This window comes from Erpetoichthys calabaricus, chromosome 3 (assembly GCF_900747795.2).
Source record: "Erpetoichthys calabaricus chromosome 3, fErpCal1.3, whole genome shotgun sequence".
NCBI lineage: Eukaryota > Metazoa > Chordata > Cladistia > Polypteriformes > Polypteridae > Erpetoichthys > Erpetoichthys calabaricus.
The window spans coordinates 93972358-93989665 of NC_041396.2; positions in this window are offsets into that span (position 1 = coordinate 93972358).

A 17308-nucleotide genomic window follows, 5' to 3' on the forward strand; every position below is an offset into this window, starting at 1 on the left:
TTAATCTATTTACAAATAACAGCATCTGAGCAAAGCGCCACTTGAGATGATTTGCTGGCCAGACACCATTGTGTTTCTATGCGCAGCTCATGCTTTATTTATGGGTGACAGCATGCTGGGAACACAGATGAGGGTTTGGCCATCACCAGTCAAAGGGTCACCCCTGCAAAAGCAATCAATCAATCAATCAATCAATCAATCAATCAATATATTTTTCATACATTACATTTAAGTCTTTGTATGCTCCTTTAAGGACTACGACAGCATAAGAAATAATAGCTCAGTCATCACTGACCAGTCACATATACTTGCAAAAAAACAATAATTCAAGCAATCAAATAATCAGTCTATTATATACAGTATATATCAAAAATTAATACAAATATTACATTAAAAAACATCAAAGAACATATTGACTGAATAGGATTCACAGTGCACTGCACTTAAAACATTCTAAACCCATCCCTGTTCTATCTGAGGAACAAAAAAAAATCCAAATGCTACAATAGTCCTTTGTAGCAAAGTCACTTAACCTGGAAAAATTCAGAGACTTCAACTAAATGCAAAGGACACTGCAGTAAATTTGAGTTTTGTGTTAACACAGGAATAAAATTCAAACATTGTGGCATAACCAACTTTGGCACCAGGTGTTACAGTATCCATAAGAATACAAAACAAATTGTCTTTACACATTTCAGTCAATCAGGCTGTCTGAGATACATACTGTAGACAGACAGATGTGAAAAGATGTGAAAGGCACTATATGGAAAATACATATCAAAAGCAATAGGTAGATAGATAAATGTGAAAGACACTATATGATAGATAGATAGATAGATAGATAGATAGATAGATAGATAGATAGATAGATAGATAGATAGATAGATAGATAGATAGATAGATGTGAAAGGCACTACATTAAAAAGACAAAATGCAATAAGTAAATAGAATAATGTGAAAGGCACTATATGAAAGAGATAAAAAGCAATAGATAGGCAGATAGATGTGAAAGGCACTACATGTAAAGTAGATATTGAAAGTAATAAATACACAGATAGACAGACAGAACTTTATTGATCCCCCAAAGTCAAATTGAGTTGTTCCAGCAGCAACATAGAATATGCAACAGTGCATATTCAGAAAGGGGAGATATTTCCTAAGTGCAAGTGCAAGAGCAAGAACTGTACAAACAATGAAGTGATAATAGTATAATATGAAGTAATAATGTACATATGCAAATGTTTCTATTTTGATTGGCTTGGGTGATGATGGCATTATACAGTCTGGTAGCACATTGTTGTGTCAGGAACAGTGGCTAATCATATTCCAGGACAACACATCATGCAGCAGATGGGCAGCATTAGCCATGATAGCCTCTAATTTTGTCTTCATTTTCTTTTTTTTTCGACCCTGCCTCTAGAGAATCCATTGTAAATTTTGCTATGCTGCCTGCTTTTCTCATCAGCTAATTTGACATGTAGCATTCCCCTAAGCTGGTTAATTTGACATGTAGCATCCCCCTAAGCTGGTATTCCTTCCAAAGCAGAAAACAAAGTAGAACAGCTTGTTTCACACATTAAAATGAATCTCCTAAGAAAGAAGGCCATTTTTGTATTATCAAGCCAATTCCATCTACAGTTTAGGTGGACCCTTATCACCCCCACCTCTTTCCCATTATTGTGATTTATCTGAACGTTTCCCTGGCACATCAGAGGTCCACAAGTAGTTGTAGTTGAAATTGGTAGTTTAGAACATAGGATCTTAAAGCGTTTTGGACCAAGGACCACTTTGTTGAAGATATAGAAGACCACTGAAAATTCAGAGTTACTATTATCGCACTATTTTTTTCTACTTGTGAGAAATATTGCAACAAACCAAGATACAAAGAAATGTGTTGGCACACAAACTCAAATAGTGCGTTAGTAGTCTTGAACAGGGTTGTTTATTAGAAAGGTTCTCTTAATTTTAGTGCTTATAATACTCCCACTGTTATGCCATTGAAGAAGGCCCTGAGAAAGATGAGAAAAACTAGCATGAACAAAACTCTGTCAAACTTTCAGTGTCCATCAGTCTCCTTCTACTTGTGTATTGTCAGGTAATTGTCGTATGGCTACTATATGAGTTACCATGCTGGCTCTTTTATGTTGGTTTTGCCTGCAGGTGTGCTCTTTGAGGTGTGCGTTGCATTCTTCTTCTTTCTTAGCTATTCCCTTTTTTATATGGGGTCGCTATTTTCGACCAGATTTATCAAGTACTGTACAAGTCACATATAGTTTTCAACGTTATTTTTATGGCCAGATGCCTTTCCGACACTAACCCTCCCCATTTATCCAAGTTTGGGACTGGCTCCAAAAGGGAGGCTCGATTTCTTTCATTTCTGAGTGGCATACACTGTCTATATTCGAATCTCTTGCCCGCCAGGTGCTCTATCCTGCCCACTGGGAAGGAAAATCTGCATTACAAAGCTAGCATTTAAGCCTGACATTGGTAGATTTACCTTTAAACATCCTAGATTTTAGCCAATGATCAATAATAAAGCCTTGAAAGTGGTGTTACAGTGCCCACAAGGAATTAAAGGATTGATGTTGCCTGGGCTTGGGTCATCATGTGAATTTCCCCTTGGGATTAATAAAGTAACTATCTATCTATCTATCTATCTATCTATCTATCTATCTATCTATCTATCTATCTATCTATCTATCTATCTATCTATCTATCTATCTATCTATCTATCTATCTATCTATCTATCTATCTGTCTGTCTGTCTGTCTGTCTGTCTGTCTGTCAGATGGACATGAAGACTAAATAAGTCTCGTGTAGTGAAGGAGTTAGGTTGGATGGGAGAGAAAGATTGTGAGTCTAAAGAAATTCCAAAAAAAGAGAAACCAAGGGGAATGTTCGCTACAACCATTAAGGATCGGAGCATAGAAGAAAGAGATGTTGTCATCTACAACAGTGCTCTGCAACCTTTTCTCACCCTCGGCACACCTACGCCCTTTCCAGAATTCCACAGCACACAAGCAAAAATATACAAAAAATACAGGAGTTACAATGTGCATACAAAGAAATTACATGTATTTATTGTTTTTGTTTGAAAAATTTAACATCACAGTTAATATTTTTTTAACTTACAAAATATATTAACTAAAATTATGTTTAATTATAATCAATGTGATACCTGTGCATGTTTTAATAAACACAATAGTTTTATATTCAGCTCGATATTTGACAGAGCAACTTGAAGTTCTTGGTCAAGGTCCTTCAAGCATGACAGTTTTTTATTAAAACTAGAGTCGAAAAACTTTGTTCACATGAATACCTTGTAGAAAATGGGAGCAGAACTGTAATAGCCTTGTCGAAATCTGAAGATATTCTGCCTTGACCACAATCCATTAAATATCCAATGGAACTTCGGCGAATTTCAATTTTAAGAATCCCCTCATTCCTCAATTCAAGAAATTCTTCTTAAATCTGAACGGAAAGTACTTCTGTAGAATTTTCGGCATTAGTTGTAGTACTAAGGTGTTGTACTGTGTTAGCCATTGTGAATGTAGTGAAAACTCAAGCAAAATGACACCGTTTATTGGCTAACTAAAAAGATTAAAATATGCAAGCTTTCGAGGCAGCTCAGGCCCCTTCTTCAGGCGAGATCCTGAGATGCCACGAAAGCTCGTATTGTTGTGGAGAAATCTTAGAAAAAACAAGCAGAGTCTCCAGAAAGGCAGTCAGAATTTAAGACTTTATTGCACAGCATAGAAAACAATTGCGGAGCACATAAAGCCTGTCTCAATTCATGAAGTGAGCCCTGAGTGTCCAGAGCACCCCGAATATATTAGTTCTTATCTCTAAATGCCCCCCTTTAGGACTAGGTTCCCAGCATCTACTGTATGGAGGTTCCCATGATGTTTCCACCACTCAGCACCTTTACCCATAACAATTAGCTGGTGTCCCAGACCTTCTCATAACAATATTCTTGCCCCTGGAGACATCCTCATAACTGACTACTTTTCATAACAATATTTTTGCTGGCAGGACATATTTGCCATCTGGCGATAAACATCTATTCTTCCTCTATTTTTAAGGCCTAATCTTGGGCTGGTAATGTCAATGGCTTTTCAGTTGTTAATCAACTCTCAACTTAACAATAAAGTTGAGGAACAATTAAATTGAGATGAGGAGGACCCATAGATGAAAACTAACTGGACTGTCTAATTAATAATTTAATAAATGATTACTTGTTGCATTAGCGTCCTGTAAGGCTAAGGGTATCATAATAGGTGGCTGTGCCAATGAGCAGTAGCGCACAGCTTCACTGATAAAGGCTAAGCTGTGAACAACCTTGACATGACACAGTGCTTCATGCTTGAGAGAAAAGAAAAAAGACAAGCCTTTAAAAAATTGTTTCTTTAAGCTCACTCATATGTACTACTATATCTTATTATTATCTATTATCACTAAGTTATATAAAGAAATATTGCAAATGCTACTGTAAAAAGGGTGGAGTGGTGGCTCTGAGGCTAAGGATCTGCACTGGTATCCCGAAGGTTGCCGGTTCGAATCCCCGTCACTGCCAAAAGGCCACTGCTCTACTGGGCCCTTGAGCAAGGCCCTTAACCTGTAATTGCTCCAGGGGTGCTGTACAATGGCTGACCCTGCGCTCTGACCCCAAGGGGTATGCGAAAACTACCAAATTCCTAATACAAGAAATTGTATAAGGTCGAAATAAAGAACAAAAAAAATATATATATATACAGTGGAACCTCGGGTCATGACCGTAATTCGTTCCAAAACTCTGGTCGCAACCCGATTTGGTCATGACCCGAAGCAATTTCCCCAATAGGATTGTATATAAATACAATTAATCCGTTCCAGACCGTACGAGTTGAATGTAAATATATTTTTTTAAAGACTTTTAAGCACAAAAATAGTTAATTATTATACCATAGAATGCACAGTGTAATAGTAAACTAAATGTAAAAACATTGAATAACACTGAGAAAACCTTGAACAGAGAAAACTAACATTGCAAGAGTTCACATTAATAGCCTTACGAACCGATCGCTGTAAACACTTTTTTTTAATGAGTTTTAAGCACAGGGAAAAAAATGAACATTTGAAAAATCCGTAATTTATACAAAAACTAACCATAAACAACCAAGAAAACTAACCTTGCATGAGTCGAGTTCTGGCATGAAGGAAGTGAGAAGGAATTGGGTGGAGATGAGATTATAGTTTTGAGGTAAAGTCCCTCTGCGCGATGCACATCTGACTGAGAACAATGTACTGTACAGGTACAGGGAGAGACTGAACACGTGCGTAAATCACCAGCGCGTACGAACCAGAAGGGAAACGAAACAGAGCACAAAGAGTTCACAGCGAATGCACAGGGAGAGACTGAACAGGTACGGAAGACATTGGCACGTACGAACCGGAAGGGAAACTAAACTGGTTTGTTCCTCACCCGAGTGTGTGGTCATGAACAGATGCAAAAGTTTGGTGAACTTTTTTGGTCGTAACCCGATTTGTACGTGGTCCGAGACGTTCGTGACCCGAGGTTCCACTGTACGTGCGTGCTAATATAGAAAGCCCATGAATGCCAACAGCAGCACTATTAAGTCGTGGCACACAGCTGCCCAGTGGTCTGACGGAGGTCAACCTGCTGCTTACGTCATGGCACATGTTCAGAAAAAAGTCCCTTAGCTTTCAATAATCAACTCTTAAGTGCCTAAAGTGTTTAAAACTAACTAATATCATAATACATTGTATTTAATTTTACTGCCTAAGCTATTAATGAACTCTAATGCTTCTCTTCCAAATGCCATTTAATTACTTATATATTTTATATGCTAGCTTAAGAGCTTACCCTTTACTCACAGAGGGAAAGGCCTTACATGCAGTTTGTTTACTCTTTAAAAAAGAGCTCTGTTCCTGCAATGTTCAAAACAAAGTTTGCCTGCTTGCTTCCTCAGACAGCATGATGACCTCATCTCACAGCTTACCTTGCAGAAACTCAAAAACAAAGCAAGTACGAAGAACAGGCAGGCAACAGGCCTCTCTAACAAAACTAATGGTGTCCTTTTAAAGTTGTTTCAGGCCTAAACTTTTCATAGCTAAGAGCACAAAACTAATAATAAAGCATATTGATCCCTAATCAAAATTCTCAACAGTATATAGTAATCTTTTTAGTTAGCCAATAAACGGCATTAGTTGCAAAAGGATTTAGAATCCAATCATATTGCTCCATATTAATTGTGAAACGGTATTCCTTAAATTTCTGTGTTAGACGTTGTTGTGCCAATTCGAATTTGATCTCATTGTTTTCGATCATAGTCTGGTTGGTCCTTTGGTACATTTCTAGTGATCCTTGTTGTTAAGTCCATTTGCCAATGTTCAAGTTTCTGTTTCAACCCGTTTAATTTTTGGAGCATGTCAATAAATTTTCATTCTGACCTTTGTGATGGATTGCCGGCTTCATATTCCGGCCCTCACCCCCAGGCCGCCAGGAGGTGCTCTCCCAACAGCATGGACGTGCCCCGAATTCCAGCAGGGCCTCATGGACTATGTAGTTTTTATACAAAGCCCTGCTGGATACCTTGGGGACCACTGGGAGTCGCTGTCGGGAGGCCCATGGACTCATATGTGCCCTATAACCTGGAAGTCCATCCTGGTCACGTGAACAGGAGAGATGACGTACTTCCAGGTTGAAGAAAAGGACTTCTACCCTGACCTGGAAGGAATAAGGACTTGTGGGTAATGGAACAGGAACACCTCTGGGTCAGGGGGTATAAAAGACTCTGGGAAAGCCCAGTACACTGAGCTGAGCTGGGAGGTAGGGTGGCTAAGTGTCTGGGAGTGGAGGATTGGTATTTGTATTGGAGAATTGAGTTATATGAATAGTGTGGAGTGGAGGGTGCTTTGTGCACGTAATTATAGTACAATAAATAATACTTGTACTTTTACCTGGTGTTTGGAGTGGTACCTGAGGGTTCAAGAGGTGGATCGATACCTCTACTGCTACACTGGCGTAGTCGGCAGGATTCTCTGGCCGTCTGTTGGCAGTGGACCTGTTTTTCAATCAAATATTGTGTATGCAGACGACCCTAAGAAGGTCCCACTCAAAAGCACGGAGGTGAAAACACCACCCACTACAGAGAGCGCTGCGACTGTGAGCCTTGCTGGACTTCGGACCACGATGGGGAAAAAATCTGGGAAAAAGAAGGGCAATAACAGCTGGGTACAAAACCTAACCGAAGCCGAGATGACCTGGACTTACCTGACTGGAAGTGAGGAGGACCGGGCACTGATAAGGGCTGAACAAGCTCGGCTGGTGCAACAGCAGGAACGCTGTCAGCCATCGGACCCGCCGGAATCCCTGAATAGACTGGGAACACCGCTGCCAAGTCTGGAGGTATGTGCCGGGAAAACGCCCGAAGTGCCGGGGAATGTTTATTCCTATTTTGCAGAGGCCTGCTTCCAGAAAGCAAGCGGTAAGTCGGATGCCTGCCTCATACCTCAGCAAGATGGCCGCGATACCCAGAAGGCAAGCCAGGCTAGGAGTCGGCAAGCAACGAGCCCATACGTGGAAAACAACCACGTGACCTCGCGCGATGGATGCCGGGACGGAGAAGGTCACTTTGGGTCCTTAGGTGAGGTCATACGTTCCCCGATGGTTCTGAGCTCCCTGAAAAGGAAGGGGGAGGCGAGCGAAGCATCGCCAGAATTAAATAAAGAGAAAGAGGGGCGGGATGTGACTGAAGGGTCTGCCGTTAAAGAAAAAAAGGCAGATTTCAGTCGGCTCGGAGTAGCCAGCCATCCCTCTAAAGACTCCAACTCCCAAGAGCCTTTGCATGACCCAGCCGAACACGTGCCCAGAGAGGACGTGCTCATTGGCTCCCGGCCGGCAGGTAAGGAAAATGAGGAAGCGAACTTACCTCCGGCCGAATTAAATAACTTTGTGGACTTACGGGATCTCGAGAAGTACCTCGAGCCCGTATACAGTTTCTTTCAGGGTTTGAAGGAGCTGAAGACACGCGTGGAGGAGCTGAGAGCTACAGCCGAGGCGCCGCTGAAAGGACTACTGGAATACCTGCGGCGATTAGGCCAAGAAGCCCTGGTCTTGATTGATTCGGCGGTACAGGTAAGCCGTACCGTATATAATAAAGGGACACAGTGCGATCCGGCCCCGCGGTTAATAAGTAGCAGGTGCCAAAGTGCTGTGTGCCTGATAGTAGAGCGTGATATGGTAACTGAAAGGTCAGGGGAAGGAACGAACGAGCCAGGGCAAGCATATGACGTGGCCTCCCAGAGCGAATCGAACCTCCAGACCCCGGCCTGTGTGTTGAGCGAGTTGTCGCTGGTAACCAGAGGGGCGGGGGAAGTGCCGATCGCACCGGTTCAGTTGGAAAGTGCTGTTACCCAGAGCGATGTGGTGCTGATGACACCGCCTCCTAAGAAGCATAAGTCAAAGGGCGTGCAGACAGCAAAGGGGCTCTCTTTTTCCAGTAGAGAGTCCCCAGCTGTGCCCAAGCCCCAGAGTAAGCAGGAGATCCCCAAAGTAAAACGTGGGTCTCCTGACAGGATGGAGAAATGGGCTGAGAGCAGCAAGGCGGTCGTAAAACCTACCTTGGCGGAGGAAAGGGCGGAGTTGACAGAGTTCCCGAGATGTTTCCGGTCTCGGGGAGAAAGACAACCGGGAGGACGATGGCGGTGTTACAACTGTCATCAGCCGGGCCACGTTTGGCGAAGTTGTCCTCGGAGGACAGGGGAACGGAGGAACAACCGTTACACTGTTCCCCCTAGGTTCTCTGGGGGACCTAGACAACACGGCCGAGGCCCGACTGACGCGTCCTCCTGGAGGAGGACGTCCCTCGCGGGGCTGGACACTCCGCCCCAGTTGTCGTCGCTAAGGGGGGGGGGGGGATTGTGATTGATTGCCGGCTTCATATTCCGACCCTCACCACCAGGCCGCCAGAAGGAGCTCTCCCAACAGCATGGACGTGCCCTGAATTCCAGCAGGGCCTCATGGACTACGTAGTTTTTATACACAGCCCTGCTGGATACCTTGGGGACCACCGGGAGTTGCTGTAGGGAGGCCCGTGGACTCATATGTGCCCTATAACCTGGAAGTCCGTCCTGGTCACGTGAACAGGAGAGATGACGTACTTCCAGGTTGAAGAAAAGGACTTCTACCATTACCCGGAAGGAATAAGGACTTGTGGGTAATGGAACAGAAACACCTCCAGGTCAGGGGGGTATAAAAGACTCTGGGAAAGCCCAGTACACTGAGCTGAGCTGGGAGGTAGGGTGGCTAAGTGTCTGGGAGTGGAGGATTGGTATTTGTATTGGAGAATTGAGTTATATGAATAGTGTGGAGTGGAGGGTGCTTTGTGCACGTAATTATAGTACAATAAATAATACTTGTACTTTTACCTGGTGTTTGGAGTGGTACCTGAGGGTTCAAGAGGTGGATCGATACCTCTACTGCTACACCTTGCATTTTTTCATTTAAAAGATATTGACTAACCCTGTGGCAAAGCTCTAATACTCTTGCCAGAATTTTGCCAGAATTTTGTCTTGGGACAGCCATTATATTTCAGTGTAAAACAAAAAGGATTGATGTTCTGATCCCATTTCTACACAGAGTATTTAAAAAATTCACAAATTTAAGACTCCTGTTGCAATGATGTTTATGATGTTGATGCATTCATTCATTGTTTGCAATAGTTTCTCTGGCAAATTTTTGACCATCAATGCTTGCCGATGTGTGCAGCAGTATGTAATTTCTACTGTTGGATTTTGTCATTGTACACACAAGACAAACCCCTTTTTATTATCCATCATTGCCAGAGCACCATCCGTGCAAACATTAATGCAATTACTCCTTTGCATACCATAAGTTTCGAAATAATCATCTGTTGCTCAAAAAATGTCCTCCCCGGTAGTCCACTTTGGAAGCTCTTTGCAAAATAAATAATGTTCTTTTATGGAGTCCTCATCAACGAAACATACAATACTTATTATTTGTGCTCGGTTTTTAATATCTGAATGTTCTTATCTCAAAAACTTGATCATATGTATAAAACAAATCTAAATTAAATTATCTATATTGTTTTTAACACAAGAAAATTCCCGTAAGAAAAAAAATAATCAATTAAATAGTCTCTGCAGCAATACAACCAATAAGAAGTTGTGACCATTGGCTGGATGATTTCTCATAAGCACAATTGTTTCTATCTCCCCATCATTTCGCCTTGTGCGCAGGACAGTGAAGAGATTACATACATGGTTGTGCAGACATCACATGTACTGTATGCAGTGCTTAGTATATTCATGAGTGTCACCCCATGATAGAAGTATGATGCACGTGCCCGCCCTAAACCTTGTGCTTGCATAAACTTTGGAGGCATTGCACCGTGGCTCACTAAGCATCATCTCCTGGCATGGCAGTGTGCCATAGAGCAGGGGTTCTCAAACTTTTTCAGTCCTGGGACCCCTTTACAAGCCATACAATATTCGCGGACCCCTGATGCGGCCTGATTTGTCAACCCAAATTATAATAGCATAGCCACAGGCATAAAGTGTAAACTTCTTTTATCTGAAGTCGACTTTATAAAATAAATCATTCTTTGTAGTCATATCATAACAACACTAACTATTGACAGTCAATGATACAGTGTCATACGACAGTCACAGGACTAAAACCTGCTTAGCAAAAACAAAAAATGCAAAACAACTACAACTACAATATTTAGTGCTTAATACTCATACTGCATAACTACAATACAACATTGTTCATTTAATAATAAAGAGTAAGACTATTAATTTTATGGCTCCCTACCAGTGGTAAACGTTTTAATTATTTAATATGTTCAAATGTATTACAAATACAATTACATTAGACTCTAATACTCATAGAAACTAATGAGATGTGTGGGCTTGCTTTTGTCGGCAGAGAAGGTCTATCCTTGGTGAGATTTTTGATAGACACACTCGAATGTCATCTTCCACCTGGAGACGTGATCTAAACTTAGATTTTATCACAGCTAATGCTGAGAACGATGCTTCGCACTGGTAGGTAGTTGCAAATGGGACCAGCACAGTCAGTGCTCTCTCAGCTAAAAGCGTATACTCGTTCCTAACGTTGCACCAAAACGCGGTCAATGTTTGTTCTTGAAATTTAAGTTTGAGACTTCTGTCACTAGACAATTCAGCCAACTGTTCTTCTTCCTTCCCGGTCAAGTTGGTAAGCTGACAACTGAATGGATTTCTGATCCAGTCATAATCTGCAATGTTATCTGTTGGAAAGTACCTGTGAAAGTATTCTTCCATCGCCGACAAATGGTCAAAGATATCTGTTGCCAAGTTATCAATGGCCATATTGTTTTCATTCAGAAATTCAGTTAACAGTTCAAACATATCACAGCTTTTATTTTGTACTCGTGTCTTCCATATTCTCAACTTTTTCTTGAAGGCAGTTATCTTGTCTGTTGTTTTCAACACGCTTGAATCTCTGCCTTGCAGTGATGTGTTAAGTGCATTAAGTTGACAAAAGATATCAGCCAGGTAAGCCAATTTTGCAAGCCATACATTATCTGAAACAAACTTCACCAGCTCTGAGTTTTTGTCCATCAAAAATGATGCCAGTTCACTGCGAAGCTCGAAGACACGTTGAAGTACCTTTCCGCGTGACAACCAGCGAACCTCTGTGTGTAGCAGCAGATGTCGATGATCTGAGCCGCTTTCTTCGCACAGTGCAGCAAACAGTCGTCCGTTCAACGGTCTGCACTTTATCCAATTAACTAGTTTAATGCATGTATTTAGCACTTCACCGAAGGATTCATTTAAATTCTTACTAGCAAGAGCTTCGCGATGAATCATGCAATGTGTGGAAATAATATTCGGAGAAACAGTTCGTACGCGTGCAACAACCCCACTTTTATGACCTGTCATTGCTGCAGCAACGTCCGTACAAATTCCAATACAGCTGGACCACTCAAGCTTGTTAGCAATGAAGAAATCATTTAGCATTGCAAATAAATCTTCACCTGCCGTTCTAAGTGGCACAGGTTTGCAGAACAGAAAGTCCTCGACCACATCATTGTCAAAGCAATATCTAACGTAGACCAGTAACTGCGCTTGGCCTGCAATATCGGTACTTTCGTCCAACTGTATGGCAAATGTACTGCTTTGTAGGCGCTCAACTAATTGTAATTGGATGTCATTGGACATGTCGCAAATTCGCCTTCTGATGGTATCGTTTGATACTGGTATAGACAGTAATTTTCGGCTGCTTTCTTTTCCTAACATTATCTCGCATATTTCTAAAGCCGCTGGCATAATCAAACTCTCCGCAACCGTGTGTGCTTTTTTGCTCTTAGCTATTCGCATTGCCATAATATACGAAGCCTTAAGAGCTTTTTCATTCACTGTTGTCGCAGTGCTAATAATTTTCTGCTGATTTGCATACACTTCTGCTCGACGTTTGAAGAAATCAACGGGTTTGTCTTTTAGTTCATTATGCTTTGTTACAAGATGGCGCTTCAGTTTAGCAAGTTTCAAACTTTCGTTCGATAACACGTTTAAACAAATGACACATTGTGGCTGATCACTGTTGTCTTTGTACGGTATAAATCCGAATTGTAAATATTCAGGATCATATTTACGTAATTTTGCCTTACGCGGTGCGGACTCTCTTTCGGCATCATGTCTCAGTTCATCGCCACTATTTCCATTACCCCCGTGCTCTTCTTCAGATATCCGCTTACGCTTCAAATATTTATCCATACGTTAGTTGGGCGTACGAAAAACAATTTAACAAGCAAGAATTACCACTGTATAACTTAATAATTAATCATAAACTGTGCCCTGCCTGGGGTTTGTTTCCTGCCTTGCGCCCTGTGTTGGCTGGGATTGGCTCCAGCAGACCCCTGTGACTCTGTGGTTAGGATATAGCGGGTTGGATAATGGATGGATGTGCACGATTACAGGCTGCGTCTATAATGACGTCATCGTAGAATAGTTCTTAATAGACATATATATACTATATATAGAATATAAACAGTAGTGAGGGGCGAGTTGATTATTATTCGCATTATCCGATTGGATAAAATGGCGTTTAGCGAAGAAGTTATTAATTGTAAGCAATTTTCACCCTTTCTGCGGACCCCCTACGGTCGTCTCGCGGACCCCTGGGGGTCCGCGGACCACAGTTTGAGAACCGCTGCCATAGAGCACTGATCTACATGAAAGTTAGACAGGGTGCTCCATGGTGTGTGTCCTAAATAGCAGAACCAGTAAGACATTTCTTCTACTAACAATGACTAGGTCATCCCATGGCTCACCTAGCACATGCTCAATGACTTCCTTTAAGAACCACTGGTCTAGAGCAGGGGTGGGCAGATTCAGTCCTGGAGGGCCGCAGTGGTTGCAGGTTTTTGTTCCAACCCAGTTGCTTAATTAAAAAGCAATCCTTGTCAATTATTTAATTGCAGGCTTGCTAGTGCTTTAACTCTGCCATGTCAGGTCATTCTCATATTCTAGATTTATTTTCCTTTCTAAGGATATCATCCAAATGATTTGAAGTCTAAAACATGAGAAATTCTCAGTGCTTCACTTTTTTCTCTTCACTTTCCTTCCAAGTATTTAATTAAACCAAATAGTGCGTGATAAATACACACAGGTGTAAATGAAAACAAGCTAAATGGAGAAATGCTGGTCTCTTTTGTCATTTGCATGGTATTGCTAATTAGGAGCAATTAAAAACCAAGAATACAGCTGTTTAAGACTAAAATAAGCAATAAGGGTTCAAAATCTTAATGACAACTAAAGTGAAGCTGAAGTGTTACTTGAGCAATAAGGGCTTCTTATTAAGCAATTGGGTTGGAGCAAAAACCTGCAGCCACTGCGGCCCTCCAGGACTGAATCTGCCCACCCCTGGTCTAGAGGGTAAAGACACCAGGACAAAGGACAGTTCCCAGTTGTGTTCCTGTGTTGCTGATTGCCATCTCCTGCACAGTACTGGAGATCATAACAGTAATGTCACCTGCAGAACTTTATAAAGGTAGGCTAAGCCATTTGTCCTTCCACTTAGAAGTTAAATTCACCACTGCAAGGTTGGAGGTAAAAGTCCAGAAGTAGACCGATTTGCAGTAAGTACTGTGCAGCCTGTTAAAATATTATGGCAGCAAAGTGAAATCAGCAGAGCAGTACAAAGAAAAGGGCAAGATTGTGTATGGGAAGAAAGTGTATTCTGTTTAAAGCCAAAAGGTCTAAGTAGTGAAAATGGATCAGGAAATGAGCCCTGACACTATAGTGACACATGCATTCAGGCCTTTATCGTGGCTGTTCCCTGTTTCTTACTGGTCTTTCATTTATTTCTAAGAGACTCCGTCTTTTTCAACAAAGGCCGTCAGATCCTTTTGTAGTTGAACAGAAGCAGGCACACAATGATGAAACAGCCAAGGACTTTCAAGTCCAGCCCTTCCACTGTGCCTATGGTAACCTGCATCCTAGTTTTATTCTTAGTTTTATTCAATAAACATAGAGAAAAGCCAAGCAAAATGACACCTTTTATTGGCTAACTAAAAAGATTACAATATGCAAGCTTTCAAGGCAACTCAGGCCCCTTCTTCAGGCAAGATGTAATAATTATCTTGCCTTGCATGTAAGATGATTATTACATCTTGCCTGAAGAAGGGGCCTGAGTTGCCTCGAAAGCTTGCATATTGTAATCTTTTTAGTTAGCCAATAAAAGGTGTCATTTTGCTTGGCTTTTCTCTACATTCATAATGGCTAACACGGTACAACACCCTAGTACTTCAATAAACATGCTATTCTTGATAAGTTTCAGTCGGGTTTCAGAACAAATCACAGTACAAAAACTGCACTTGTTAAAAGTAGTAAATGACTTGCAGATAAATGCAGACAGAGACTGTTAATCTGTTCTCATCCTTTTAGATCTGAGTGCCGCATTTGATACCATTGACCACAATATTCTTAGAAATCAACTTAGTCAATGGGTGGGCGTCTCTGTGTCTTAAATTGGTTTGAATCCTACCTGGCTGGTAGAAAATTCTTTGTTAGTTATGGTAATTATACTCCAAAGACACATGATATTCTGTATGGTGTTCCACAAGGCTCTATCCTGGGTCCGCTGCTCTTTTCGATTTACATGCTTCCATTAGGTCAGATTATCTCAGGGCATAACGTGAGCTACCACAGCTATGCTAATGACACACAACTGTATTTATCAATAGTGCCTGATGACCCCAACACTCTTGATTCACTGATACAATGTCTCACTTGTGTTACTGAATGGATGAGTAGTAAAGAGAAAACTGAAATTTTAGTGATTGGCAATAATGGATATAATGAGGTTATTAGAAATAGACTTGAGGCATTAGGATTAAAAGTCAGGACGGAGGTAAAGAATTTAAGAGTAACTATTGACTCTGACCTGAATTTTAAATCCCGTTAATCAAATCACTAGGACAGCATTTTTTCACTTAAGAAATATAGCAAAAGTTAGACCTCTTATAACAGTGCAAGATGCTGAAAAATTAGTTCACGCTTTTGTTTTCAGTCGGCTATATTACTGTAATGCACTCCTCTCAGGAGTACCCAAAAAAGACATCAATCGATTGCAACTAGTGCAGAATGCAGCTGCTAGAATCTTAACTAGGAAAAGAAAATCCAAGCACATCACCCCAGTTTTAATGTCACTACACTGATTACCTGTGCCATTTAGAATTGACTTTAAAATACTGCTTATGGTTTATAAAGCCTTAAATAATATCGCTGAATCTTATATTTCGGAATGTTTCACACCTTACACTCCAAATCGTAATCTTAGATCTTCAAATGAGTGTCTGCTTAGAATTCCAAGAACTAAACTTAAAAGAAGTGGTTAGGCGGCCTTCTGCTGTTATGCACCTAAAATCTGGAATAGCTTGCCAATAGTAATTCGCCAGGCTAATACAGTGGAGCACTTTAAAACACTGCTGAAAACACATTACTTTAACTTGGCTTTCTCATAACTTCATTTTAGTTTAATCCTGACGCTCTATATATTCAATTAATTATCATTATTATTCATGGTGGCTCCAAAATCCGTACTAACCCCTACTCTCTCTTCTGTTCTTTTTCTGGTTTTCTGTGGTGGCGATCTGTGCCACCACCACCTAATCAAAGCACCATGATGTCCCTACATTGATGGATTAAAGACCAGAAGTCCACATGACCATCATCATCAAATTCTTCCATGTGAACCCTGAATACAATGAGGACTGATTGAGGTCATTTATGTTAGGTAGAATGCCTAGAGGGGGCTGGGTGGTCTTGTGGCCTGGAACTCCTGCAGAGTTTAGGTTTTTCTCCATCTGTCTGGAGTTTTTTTGTTTTTTCTGTCCTCCGTGGCCATCGGACCTTACTTTAGTGTTCCCTCATTTTAATTATTTATTTTGTCTTTTTTCTATTTCTTCATCATGTAAAGCACTTTGAGCTACATTATTTGTATGAGAATGTGCTATAGAAATAATTGTTGTTGTTTTTGTTAATGACTCTATATGTTCAAGTTTACCCCTTAATGTTTTTCATAAACTTGTCCCTGCCCTTTTATATAATCTCTGCCACTCCCCATCTCTCATATGGTAACTTTTATTTATTTAACCACGTCAGAGATGGTGATAGATGGCTGGTCATTTGGCTTCTATGTTCCCAGAATTACAAGGAGTTAACCACAGGATTCCTCACACCAGACTAAGCAAGGCAGACAGCACTGACTTGAATGCAAGTTTTTTTTTAATCATCTTGCTTTTATTATTTTGTGATATTTTTAATGTAAGTGTTGTTTTGGTGGAGTTGCAAAATGGCCATTTTGGAGTTTGTTTTGCCTCGCAGGCACCACCATTTTCTGTACTGTTTTCCTGAGTGCAGTCATAGGGGTGTACTCACACTAGGCATGTTTGTTCCATACTGTGCCCAAGCACGATTGTCTTCCCTCCCTACTCCCCCACTAGCCTTTGATCACACTGCGCTTATTACATTCTGGGCCCGGAAATGCTTTCGTCATGACCATGTGACTTTGTGTAAAGCCAAAACAAGATCCGAACACAGAGTGACAGCATGCATGTCAAAATGATTTGACTTATTTTGTGGTTGTTTTGGAGTGATTGCACGATCTAACTTGTCGCATCATTGACGTCATGTCTGTTTTCCATGCTCGAGCACGTTTAGAGATCACACTGTTCCCGAATGCTACTGAATCATGCTTGGGCTCACCTCTTCCAAACAAACGAGACTTTGCAGGGTT